Genomic DNA, 13,325 nt, shown 5'->3' on the forward strand with positions numbered 1-13,325 from the left:
TGAGGCAAATCTCGTAATGCCATCACTTGCATGTCTGAAACAAACGTAAACATATATTGTGATGTCCATAACGAAAGAAAGACTCACAAACTTTTAAAATGATGGTAAACTTTTAAAGGAGTGCATTTAACATTGACAAACCCAATATTGAAAATAGAGTGAAAAGTAAAGTCTTGTTTAAGAAAGAACATAAGTTCACTTGGTACATGAACTTTTGATCTCAATCTACCATAGCCCGAGGGACAAATTCATGAAGTCATCTTTGTCAAGTCAAAGCAGACAATATGTTCCATCGACTTGTAGTGACGAAGCCAGAATTTCTTCAAGGGTGTTTAAACTTGAAAGAAGTGAAAAAGAATCTTCGATAAAGGGTGTTCAGTATATGTTATATACCTTTAAAACCTAATACTTTACCTATATATGCAGTGTAATTTTTCGACAAAGGCTGATCAATTTGACCACCCTTTAATACATGTAACTTCGCCCCTGTCCACTTGAGAGGTGGGAAAAAAATGGTGTTGGATGATAATTGTGTTTATCCACAAAAGCTACTTAACTAAACAAAAATTAAAGTAATCGAAAAAGTTATTGGAAATATAACCTGTCATCGCCATGAAAATAGTGGTGAAGAAGACAGCATGTTTTAGCAATGACAATCTCTCAGCCATGTTGAAACTTCTTAAATTGACTTAACTGCAGATAGGACTCTATTTATAAACAATATTCTGACATGAACTATTCATAATTAAACATGTATCACATTTACATTATGTTATATATCTTCTAATATTATATTAGTTCTTTATGTTGATTGCAAATTGAATTGTGTGTATACACGAGTTGTGAATTGTGAATAATTTCTACCAACCTCACCTACCCCAGGCACATTAGCAAATAAAAGATAAAAACTTATTCATACAGTGTACTTACACCAAAATATACTAACAAAATAAATTCTGTCTTAAGTCTTAACGATAGGAAGGCTGTTAAGTGTAGTAAAAACTACCTGCACCAGATGTTTTCATCATCCAAATAAATATATGACATATGTTTGCTAATAAACTATTAATCTAACTTAATCATGATTAATTAATTCATATTCTCACCTTATTAAATCATTTAACCATGGTAAGTTGATATAATTTGGTGTAAATATCGGGTATAGTCTGTTCCGTACGGGTAAAGAAAACAAGTCTCTTTTCTGATCATGTATTACAATTGATTTTTGTTAAAGATATTTACTCCTTTTATTTTCAATTTCTGAATAGGAAGTAGTAATACGTTAGGTGGCTCATTTTTTTTTATTTTCTATTTATAAAAGAACTAGTAGTCCTTTCCTATATATGAAACTAGATGTGTGTTGCCCGAGCTAAGCCCGGGCCCGACATATTGATTCATGAAATATGAAATACATTAATACGTTTTACTTTTACTTAGAAAAAGTGAAGAAGCACCGGTAAAAGAACGCATAAAAGTAATATAGAAATGTTAAAAATATGAGAGTTTATTAAGGAAATGTGCACCGATAAAGAGAGGAAGCACCCTAAGTATTACACCTTGTTATGTCCAATTTAACTTGCACAACACAAAACTATATGTACCAATGACTCTAATCTAGCATTCAAGACATGCTCTAGAATCGGCATCAGTTAGCCTCGCCCTCTATCCATATCCCTTCAAAATATTTAAAAGAGCATATAAGTTGTTAGAGTTTCTTAAATAATCAACTTTCATTGGATAAGCATGCTTAAAAACTTTCGGTCATTCTTTAAGTATTATGTGGTCCATCTTCATCTGTTTCATAAAGTTTTATTTCTTGGAGCTAATAGATTTCATTTCAATTTTTTGTCATGTCTCATTGCAAATGTAAGTATATCGTTTCCGCACCTATATATTTTCAAGAAGTACAAGATCTGTTGGACAATCATGTCTTTTTGTACAAGAAGCAAATGAATTGATGTGGTTATCTAGTAGTTTTTTCTCTTTCTAAAAGTATAAAACACTAAAAAACAAGAAAAGATCTAACATATCTATTACTATTATATTAAGACAACAAAACTTACTCTTTCATATTTCCTTTTTGAAAAGGTAAATAGACAAACTTTCTTACATTTGATCAGCTCTTTTTTGCTCATTCATTGATTCTTTAGTGTTACTTACCTCTCCAGTCATACAGAAAATACTAAGATATAGCTATTCGTTTACCCGTGCGCAATTCTTCCTCACATCCTTATACATTTGAATTTGGCTAAATTTCTTAGAAGTAGCAAATGAATTACAGACCAAACTGTAGCCTAAGATTCATATCCACACACAAACCAAAGTAGAATGCTAGGAGTACACACACAATCTCTTATTACAACAATCAATGGGCTAGGAGTCAGAAAGCTATAAGAGTTATTTGATTAATGCACTCTATATAAAGCAGTTAACAGAGATCCATACTAAGCTCCAGGTACTCTAATACCCGAAAAAGATATATATAAGAGACTATGTACCTAACATGGAAAATAAAAGTATTCAGGTCCATTTTACATTGGAAATTTCAACTTTTATCACTAGAATCTCTTCAGAGCTAGGATCCATTAAATGGCGAAGAAACCTCGGAGCTCTAGAAGTTAAGAAATAAATATTTTCTAAGGCAGCACATAAACCTAACAAATATAAGACTTGAATATCTGTTACTCACAATGGGGATGCCCTACAATATTATATATCAATTATTCCAATTATATGAAGCTAAACATAACCAAATAAGTTGAGCATGTCAAACTCATAAGTAATTTTTGCTTTAATACCTGGTTATAGTAATAAGAAATTTAAATTTTGATACGGAATGCATGCCTTTTTGCCTTGCAATTATCAGTGATTTGCAAGTCGATCTTACTGAGATATATACTCCCCAGTGGTTGAAAGAGTCGCAAATTTTCAATCAAAACAAAGAATAGAAATATTAAGATGTATATTCCTTTTCTCCATTACTAATGTTGCTCCTGCAGCATCCATAAAATATTTATTGATGTCTCGGCCTAAATTAGAGGAAAATTTTCATAACCAAAGTGGTGTCGTTACATAATAAAGATAACAACTGCAAAACGGAATTCATTTTTCCTATAACGAAATTCAAATCTATCTTATCATGTAATATTTACAAGTCAGGAGCCACCACTATTTGTATCAATTTTTCTAACTCAAAACTATATGTTCTCCTTTTCTTTTGATAAAGATTGACTCTTTTAAATTATGATATTCTTATCTGAAATTATCAATGACAATGAAATACTAAAATAATGAACAAATATTTCAACTTTGCATCTCTCTATATTTAAATTTCAATATACCATAATGGTTGACACAACATCAATGCACCCTTGAAGGAAACTACTGCAGATTTAAGAGCAAGAAACGTTGAGATTTTAAACTTCTTTTTGAATAAAAGAGTGATGTTCCAACATTGTTATTACCAAAAAATCACACAATAAAATAATGTGAATGAGGCTTCAAAGATACCCTTGCAATTTCATTTTCTTTTATGTTACTTTCTCACATAAACTTGCGATTCAACAATCATTATTGGATGAAGCTGCAAAATTTATTGTAAGACACCACACAAATTTTGTCTATTAGGATTACTTATAGTGCTAATTGGACTCATTAGCTTCTTGGATTTGCCTACCAAGAATTTGATTTTTCATGCTTGTTGCTCTCCTTTTCGTTTATCTTCTCTGACTTTGTATCTATATTGATGTGTTACTGATCTAATAACTTTGATATTTTTTCACAGTGATGCAGGAATAAAGTAGTATTTTTTTTTCAGTTTGACATATTTAATTTTTTTTCTCTAAGTTAACATATTTAAAGCTCCCTATGTCCGTATATACTGTTAAATGAAAGTATGTGTTTGTCATTAACTTGATGCTTTTTCCTCTCTCCGTAAAATGCAGGAAAGTTTCCTTTATGTTAAGAAGAATCAATTAAATGTTGTTTTCCAACAATAAAGTAAAGAAAAACTAATAGTTTTTAAGTAAATATCAAGATCACATTAGGTTTTGTTGCACATTTTTTCACACGAATTATGCATAAGCATAGGCGATTTTGTTACTAATCAAAATTAGTTTCTTAATTGGTTGACTTATGGGAATATTATATATGTCAATACAAATTTTATGAAAACATAAGAGACATCTTTAAAGTACTATATTAAAAATATGCTAAATTTCCTTACGTAAACAATGCAAGACATTTTAGCTTTAATAAGAAAAGGAGCCTGAAAACTTCCAGTAAAAGATGACAACGCGTCGATACACAAACCTTTACAACAACAACAAAATTATCATCCAGTATTATGACATCAAGCTTTATTTGGCGACCTTGTTCCTTGAAAACTCATAGCTAGACTAATATCAACCTTTAAGACAAATACAAAACAAATTATTATAGAAAATATCTTAGCCAAACTCGCATGATAGAGACAATGAGAGTGAATATGACAACTTAATTTGGAGGGTAGAAAACAAAACTACGAATAAAAGTTCTGAACATTAGTTAGTACAATTTTAAGATGCATAAAGGCAAAGATAGAATTTTTTATTCGGACTTTTCAAAATATGAGCTCATTCAACTATCAAATACAATTTGTGAGAGAGAGGAAAAATGAAGAATAAAAAGGACGAATAATGCTACTTTAAAATTTAGAAATAACACATCAAAAATGAAATGCGACAGCATTCACAAAACAAAAGAACATATTGAATATAAGTTGTACTCCTTCGATCCAGCAAAACCCGAACAGGATAGCGCTTCTACTATTACAATAACAAATTAGAAAATTTTAAAATTTTAAAACCATCATTAAATCCCGAGTCCATTTCTGAGAAGGTCACTGAAAGAAATTGTTTATGAAAGTCACTTTACCTTATTTTTTAACAAAAATTATTATATTTTACCAATTGTAACTTAAAAGTCATTATACGCTTTTAGGTCATACTAAATATTATTGTTCATATTTCTTTTGCAATCCAACCATTTAAAAGATTAGAAACACCCATTTAAATATGACTCAACCCGCTAAAGGAAAAATCAAAAATTGATGTGGCTCGATTATTTCGTAACAAATTCAATTAAGCAATAGTAACTCATTAAGTAGCAATAGATAATTGTGGATCAGTTTTTAAAGTATATAAGGAATTACGTAGAGAGAAGTAGAAATTACTGAGTAAATGATGAATTGGGCCCTCGCCAGTGTTAGAGTAGAAGAAGTTTATCCCACCCTAATATGTAGCGTACCAATTTACCTTGCAATTCAACCCAGTTTGAAATCAATCAGTCAAAAAGTTCCCATAGAAGATGGCCGGAGAAAAGGATGGACGACATAGCAATAGCAACTAATTAATAAAAGAGAAGTAAGAATGAGATGCAGTTTCCATTCGTATGGTCTTAGATGAGATGAAAATTCATAAAATAAATAAATGTAATAAAAGTCAAACGGAGTAAGAGAAGAATAAACCTGAGAGAACGGTTAAATCACAGTAAGAGAGCAGGAATGGAACATTCCAGTATATTTTGTTTGATGATGATGCAAGACGGAAGAATTATTAGACGGTGCTATCTATCGTTCAAAATAAGTGCTTTTAAGTTTTTGACACACCCATTAAGAGAATTATTTAATAGTGTTAATATAATCGTTATTTAACTAGGTTATCCTTTATATCTTCTTTAAATTAGTCTTTGTATATCATCATATTTTGTAGATCATTTATTGGTTCAAGGATAGTTTGAAAAAAATACTAATTATTGCCTTCTTGGATTTTCAAAGTCATAATTACCTTTGCCAAATTAATTTAGCTAAAATAAAATATATTTTTGATCATAGGGAAGTACATGAAAGCTACCATGTAATGCCTCAAAAGCATATATATATATATATATATATATATATATATATATATATATATATATATATATATATATATATATATACACACACACATATATAGGTTGAATTAGTCCCTATTGAATCAAAGTTGCATGATCTAGTATTGCATAGTGAATGCTAATTTCCTTTATCAAAAATATCAAAAGATCGCAAAAATGATGCATTTCTTAATTAGTATAAATGTCACATGTAGCACATAATTCAAAGATAGTGTTAATTCATCGTATTAATTACAAGGCAAAAGCAGAAGTTAAAAAGATTGATATGTGTGCAACAGTAAATAGATAAATTGCATGTTATAACCTATTGTAGATTTCTTTTCTTTTTGAGTTTAATTTGTTAGACTGTGATTTTTTTGTTATGTGACTTTCTCGGTTTTTTCCTTCCGAGTTAAATAGTTAGTTTGCGATTTTATTTGATGTTAGATTTATTAAGGGGGCCGGGTTGGATTTAGTTTTCTCATTAGTTAGCTTTTGATTTTCTTCAAATTTAGATTTTTGGATTCTTTCTTTTTTGGTGTTCTTAATGGTTGGATTGTGACTTTTGATGGATTTTGAATTTTGTGTTATTTTTCTTTTCCTTGGTTTTTCTCTCTCCAGTAGTTAGCTTTTGATTTACTTGAAATTTGGATTCTTTGGTTACTATCTGATTATATCTGGTCAAAAGAGGATACCAAGTTGCTTTGATATTTTGTTACACATTCTCTACCTTTCTTTTAAATGGTATACAAGATTAAAATATTTTTTAAAATTCTAATAACTGTTATTGTATATTTACCTTTTAACTTAAATATTATCAAATTTATATTCCATTCTTAAAAATTGAAAGAGCATAATCCGGATTGCCATCTTTTATGACAAATATGTTTTCTAGACAAAACAGTACAAAAAAATTAATATTTTAGGAAATCAGATAAAAATTTGAACAAATAATTTTCAGTAATTAATGGTGCTGCAAGTTAAAACATTGTTGCATAGTTCAGTGGATGCGATGGAGATGGTGGCAAACCGTTATGTTGAACACTTTTTGAGGATTATTTTGATTATAATAATTACTCAATTTCATGATTTCAAATAGAATTTATGTGCAAACACAACTTTAACTTCCAATTATATTTTTTTCCTTTAAGTAATTTATTTTTCAACTTTGTCAAATATTTGTCCAAATGCCAACAATAAACTATATTTTTTTATGTTATGTAAATTAAAAATAAAGTTAGTAACACAAATAGCCATAAAATTAAATAGGAATATCAATGTAGTAGTATGACAAAAACAACGTATATATAAATTACAATGGTTAATATAAAAACTGTAATTACTTTTTAGCGACGTGGCTATCAAAATGGTGATGTATGATTGACATAAGCAAAGGTCAATTCGGTCCTAGTCACTCAAATATCTATATGGCAGCTACAGTAAGGTGTCTTGTTATCCAATTAAATTGCTCCATTTAATGTGAAATTACCAGAATGCCCTTGAAGTGCCAAGCAGGCATGTTGACCTCATGTGTGCTTATTCCCCCTTATTAATAGAGAAAAAAAGCTTATAATTGTAATTTTAACAGTTTATTTTTTCACTTTGTAGATCAAGTTTCAAGACTTTACCCACAAAACCTAATGATTCCAAAAAACTTGTTTGACATACTATCATTGAGTAGAAATGATATTTGCTCCTCCAATCATGGAATAGAAATGATATTTGCTCCTCCAATAAGAAATAAAAAAGTTTTTCTTTTTAATCTCAATTTATCTAATAAAAAATAGCAGATAAATAATCTCACTTTCATCTTTCAAGATCAACAGAATTGAATTTGATTCTACTTTGGCTTATAATTTTTTTGTGAATTTTATAAGGACTTAATTAATTGAAAACGCGACGGTGTTTAAAAGAGAATGTCATTGGTATCTTAAAGTTAATATCCTTATTTTAGTAGAACTCAAATCCATTATATTAAGTTCTACATTAATATTAATATTCCATAACATATAACTTATTTAAGATATCATAAGAAAACAAACTGTATTGGGGTAGGATAGATGAAGTGGAGGTTAGCATCTGGAGTCCTGTGTGACAAGAGAGTACCATCGATAATCAAATGTAAGTTTTATAAAGCGGTGGTTAGACCGGTCATGATGTATGGGGCTGAGTGTTGGCCCGTTAAGAACTCACATATCCAGAAGATGAAAGTAGCAGAAATGAGGATGTTGCCGTGTATGTGCGGGCACACTAGGATAGATAAGATCAAGAATGATGATATTCGGGAGAAGGTGCATGTGGCTCCCATTGATGACAAGATTTGGGAAGCGAGGCTTAGATGGTTCGGACATGTTCAGAGGAGAAACCTAGATGCTCTGGTACGGAGGTGTGAGCAGCTGGTTGTGGAGGGCACGAGAAGAGGTAGAGGGCGGCCTAAGAAGTATTGGGGAGAGGTGATCAGGCAGGATATGGCGAGACTCCAGATTTCCGAGGACATGACACTAGATAGGAAGATGTGGAGGTCGAGTATCAAGGTTGTAGGTTAGGAGGTAGTTGAGTCGTGTCTTACTTCGTACCATTGTGGGACTAGCCATGTAGGGTTTTTGTCTGAGATAGCTAGTGGTAATATTGTGGCTTACTATTTCACTTTTTAGTGCATGTCCTATTTACTAGCTATCGTTTTTTCTTTGCATCTTTCTTCTAGATTTCATGGTGTTCCTATTGTTCTTATGATTGTTGTGGTGATACTAATATTTACTAATATTGTCTCCCTTTGCTTTGCATCCTTCTTCTGGATTTCATGGTGTTTTTATTTATCCTATGATTATTGTTGTGATACTAATATTGTCTCTTTTTTCCCCTTTTGTCCTTTTTTTTTTTTGAGCCGAGGATCTTTCGAAAACGGCCTCTCTACTCCTTCGGGGTAAGGGTAAGGTCCGCGTACACACTACCCTCCTCAGACCCCATTAGTAGGATTTTACTGGGTTGTTGTTGTTGTTGTTGTTGTAAGAAAACAAAATACGTGAACATAAGTAAATAGGAAGATCAGAGTACCAAAATTAATCATAATGTATTTCTTTACTTTTTTTTTTAATCTTTTTTTTCTTTTAAATTTTAAATTAAACGTTTGGATAGTAAATTAACATTTTATTCTGAAAAGAGGAAACCTTGAATGGCCATTATTTCGAAATTTAGTAATATTTCTATTTTTAGATGGTATTTTAATAAGTTAATAAATAATTGAATAGTTTTACACATTAGCAAATAAAATTTATACTCTGACTTTAGAGATCTGCGCGAGACAAGTAATTTTTACAAATCTTGATGCTGGTGTGTTTAATAAATACACAAATGTTCCTCTTTGAAAAATGTAAAATCAACGGATAGAGGTCTCTTAATATTTTTATATCCAGTATACCATTCACAGAGTTTTTTTATTGATTTTATGAAAAAAAAAATCCAGGGTAAATATATATACAAGAAAAACTTTTTAAATAGTGCAACGTATGTACAGTTATCTTGCACAGCAGGTATAAGTACAACTCTGTCTCTTTGCATGTTTTTTTCGTTGTTACTCCATTTTCATGTTTTGATATTTTTGGTTGAGCACTTTTCAGTATTAGAACGGACAAGTTGAAAAAGTAAAATATCTTCTTGTTATATTACAGTGCTTATTCATTTGACTATATTAAGGCTAGCTCATATTGCAACTATTTTTAGGTTAGAATATGCAATTACAAGTGAAAATGACATAATAGTTACTGGCTTGAAGACCGCGGAACTAGTGGTGATCGTAATTCAGTGGTGGTTCTGCTGATATGCTACGGAACTAATGATGATTCGTTGAACGTGAAGGCTAATCTTGTAGTTGCGGTCGCGCGTCAAGAGATTAGTATCTATTTTGAGTTTAATCAAAATCTGTAATTATGTATTATCTATATTATATGCAAGTGGTCCTGGCTATTTGCTTCTGCTGTTCATACCTGTTTTCCATCTCAAGTATCTTTTGTGCTCGTAACAACTACAACTTTGAATAGCGGCAGCAATATATGAGCAAAAGGTATTCGATATAAAGTCTTAGATTGTTTCAATGACATCTTATATAACCGGACATAACAATAATAACTATAAACTTATCCGTGAAAATTTCAAGGCTTCTACGGCTGCCAAAGAAGCAAGAGAATTATTCTTTGAGAGATGGAAGTTATGATAAAGCAAAACATGGAAAATAGATATATGCAAAACTTAATTAAAGGCAAAGATTAATTGGTTAACTTAAGTAAGCTGTTGGTTTTAAAATTTGGTGTGCGAAATAGAAAATATTTTGAAGATGGTTTAACTACTAAAACTTATATATGAAATTAACAATTATAAAAGGAGATTTCATTTTTGATGTTTAACACCATTACCACATACTAGTACATTCCACACCACGATTTTACAATAATTTAAAAATTAAAAAGAAAGAGTGCGCCAAATAGATTTTTTTTAAAGATGCATGGTTTCAATTAAGTTACTACTATATCACATTAATAATTATCAAAGGACAATTCGTGTTTGAAGATTAATATTATTAACGCAGAACTTGACAGCAATCATTTTCCAGAAAAGGACAAAGGTCATATATATTATTAAAAAACACGAAAGGAAAAGTGATAGATATATTTATGCAAACATATCAATGATTTTAAAAAAAAGTATTAGTTAAAAAAATGTTAAATCTACTTTCTTGTTTACCATGTATTGATAGATATAAAATATTTATATGCATGGCAGAATAGCCAAATAAACACTTTTATTTGTCTCATTTTATCATTCCGCTCCCGATACTCTACGAAATTTCATCCATACACTTGTAATTTTTAAAATATATTATTTTAAACCCTTTCAGCCTCGCGTGTTCTTCAAACATATGATGTGGACGACACATCATAGTCCACATCAGATTTTTAATGACACATCATTCTTTTTTTTACTTTAATTTCAAAATTTTATTTTTTTTTCTTTTTTCACCCCACTCCTCCCCACCCTTGACCACCTATCTTCTATTTTATAAAGCATAAACAACATCACGATTTTATCGCCTTTACCGGCGGCATCACTACGATGGACAACTAAAACCCACTATTTTTCAACTTTCCATCGTCCATCTCCCTTTCAGAGATTTTTGTCAAACATCGTTGCCCACTACTTCAAATTCACCATGTATATCACCTTGAACTCCTTTCACCACTAAAATTCCTCAATATTCCCAAATGCCCACACAATTTTACATTGTACACCTCACCTAATTTCACAAAGACCTTTGTCAACACTCTTCACCCTCCAAAACTACTCTTCACCATCACCTCACTATAAAATGCCCAAAAAGTTAAATTTTCAGCTTCTCTCATCAAATAAAATTCCACCATTAAATATCTGCTCCATCACCTGAGAATCTATTAGTCCTGAAATGATTGTTATCCAAATCAGATTCAACACTGACAATAGACATAGATCTAATTCATCTAAAAAAAATTAATGGTAGTTGCTCTTCAAAAAATATTTACTACTTTTTTTCTCAAATATTGACCGGAGGTTTGTAAAAATGGGGAGACCGGGAATAAGGGGAGAAAGAAAAGAAATAAATGGAGGAGGAGAATAACAGGGAAGGAATAAGGGGAGAAAGAGAAAAGAGAAAGGGAGGAGGGGTGGGGAAATAACGGGAAAGGGGAAAGGTAGAAAGAGAAAAAGAAATGGGGTGGGGTGGGGTGGGGTGGGGGAAAGAAGAAAGAACAAATATATTTTATTTTATTTTATATTATTTTTTTTGTCATTTACTTTTTCTATTTCTATTTCTTTTTTTTCTTCTTCTTATTTTAATCATTTTTAGTCTAACTTTTTTATGTTTACTCTCGTTATACGCGTGAAATTTACGTATTTTGTCTAACCCGATCATGAAATTGTCACATATGCTTGGTCAACGGTCAAAGATGTTTAAAATAATGTGTTTTGAAAACTACGAGTGTCTCAATGAAACTTCGTAGAGTATCGGGACCGGATGATAAAGCGGGACAAATAGAAGTGTTTATTAGGCTATTCTACCTTATATGCGTACTAATACGTAAATAAATTACAATTAACTTATTTGTTTTGTCATATTCGTAAGGTTCTTATGAAGAGACAATGGAATAATCCTCTGTTATCATACGAAACCATATGATAATTTAGTGTAATTGCTGGTAAATATATACCAAGAACACATAATATTAAGGCTTGAAACATATTGAAAATACTTTCTTAAAAATTGATATTTATTCTTTCATCTTGCCGAGATCGCTATGAAAAATATGGCAAGCTTTTCAATTTCTACACTAAGCATTACTAAAAAGTTCTTAAAAAAACAAGTACTACTAATTAATTTGGTTTTTAAAGTTTATAATAGTTGGAAAAGAATGATATTTTTAAAGAATATTTTTAATAGTTGTCATTTACTTTTTCTATTTCTATTTCTTCTTTTTCTTCTTCTTATTTTAATCATTTTTAGTCTAACTTTTTTATGTTTACTCTCGTTATACGCGTGAAATTTACATATTTTGTCTAACCCGGTCATGAAGTTGTCACATATGCTTGGTCAACGGTCAAAGAGGTTTAAAATAATGTGTTTTGAAAACTACGAGTGCCTGGATGAAACTTCGTAGAGTATCGGGACCGGATGACAAAGCGGGACAAATAGAAATGTTTATTAGGCTATTCTACCTTATATGCGTACTAATACGTAAATAAATCACAATTAACTTATTTGTTTTGTCATATTCGTAAGGTTCTTATGAAGAGACAATGGAATAATCCTCTGTTATCATACGAAACCATATGATAATTTAGTGTAATTGCTGGTAAATATATACCAAGAACACATAATATTAAGGCTTGAAACATATTGAAAATACTTTCTTAAAAATTGATATTTATTCTTTCATCTTGCCGAGATCGCTATGAAAAATATGGCAAGCTTTTCAATTTCTACACTAAGCAAATACTAAAAAGTTCTTTAAAAAATAAGTACTATTAATTAATTTGATTTTTAAAGTTTATAATAGTTGGAAAAGAATGATATTTTTAAAGAATATTAGTAAGAGAATCAAATTTCTGCAAAAGTAAAGTTGGAAGAAGTTAAATTCATAAACAATATCTTTTGTAGTTATACAAACTTAGTGGTTACAAAATAATGAAAGAATATGTCATTTCATTTAAGACATCACATCTAATTTTATACCTTATTTATTACACTTGAACATATTTCTAACATTAGTTATACTGGATTATATTCTAAATTAAAGAAATTTCTCGAACTATTAATAGCATATCCCCAATTTGCTTCAAGAACCCGCGGAAATGTGCATAGTATCTCAATTAATCATTAAAGTTATTTA

General features: G+C 30.4%; 1 long non-coding RNA gene across 2 annotated transcripts; it reads right to left on the reverse strand.

Annotated features, from left to right (window-relative positions):
• Positions 1-1,680: 1,680 nt before the first annotated feature.
• Positions 1,681-5,591, reverse strand: LOC107825333 (uncharacterized). 2 transcript variants are annotated; one of them, XR_001657044.2, is made up of 3 exons: positions 5,507-5,591; positions 5,213-5,294; positions 1,681-4,408 (listed from the first exon to the last, which is right to left on the reverse strand). It is a non-coding gene; the product is annotated as an uncharacterized LOC107825333 (long non-coding RNA). The 2 variants fall into 2 exon arrangements; XR_012698473.1 differs by having other exon boundaries at positions 5,213-5,384; positions 5,507-5,589.
• Positions 5,592-13,325: the final 7,734 nt, after the last annotated feature.

Source organism: Nicotiana tabacum, chromosome 14 (genome assembly GCF_000715075.1).
Source record: "Nicotiana tabacum cultivar K326 chromosome 14, ASM71507v2, whole genome shotgun sequence".
In the NCBI taxonomy this organism is placed as follows: Eukaryota; Viridiplantae; Streptophyta; class Magnoliopsida; order Solanales; family Solanaceae; genus Nicotiana; species Nicotiana tabacum.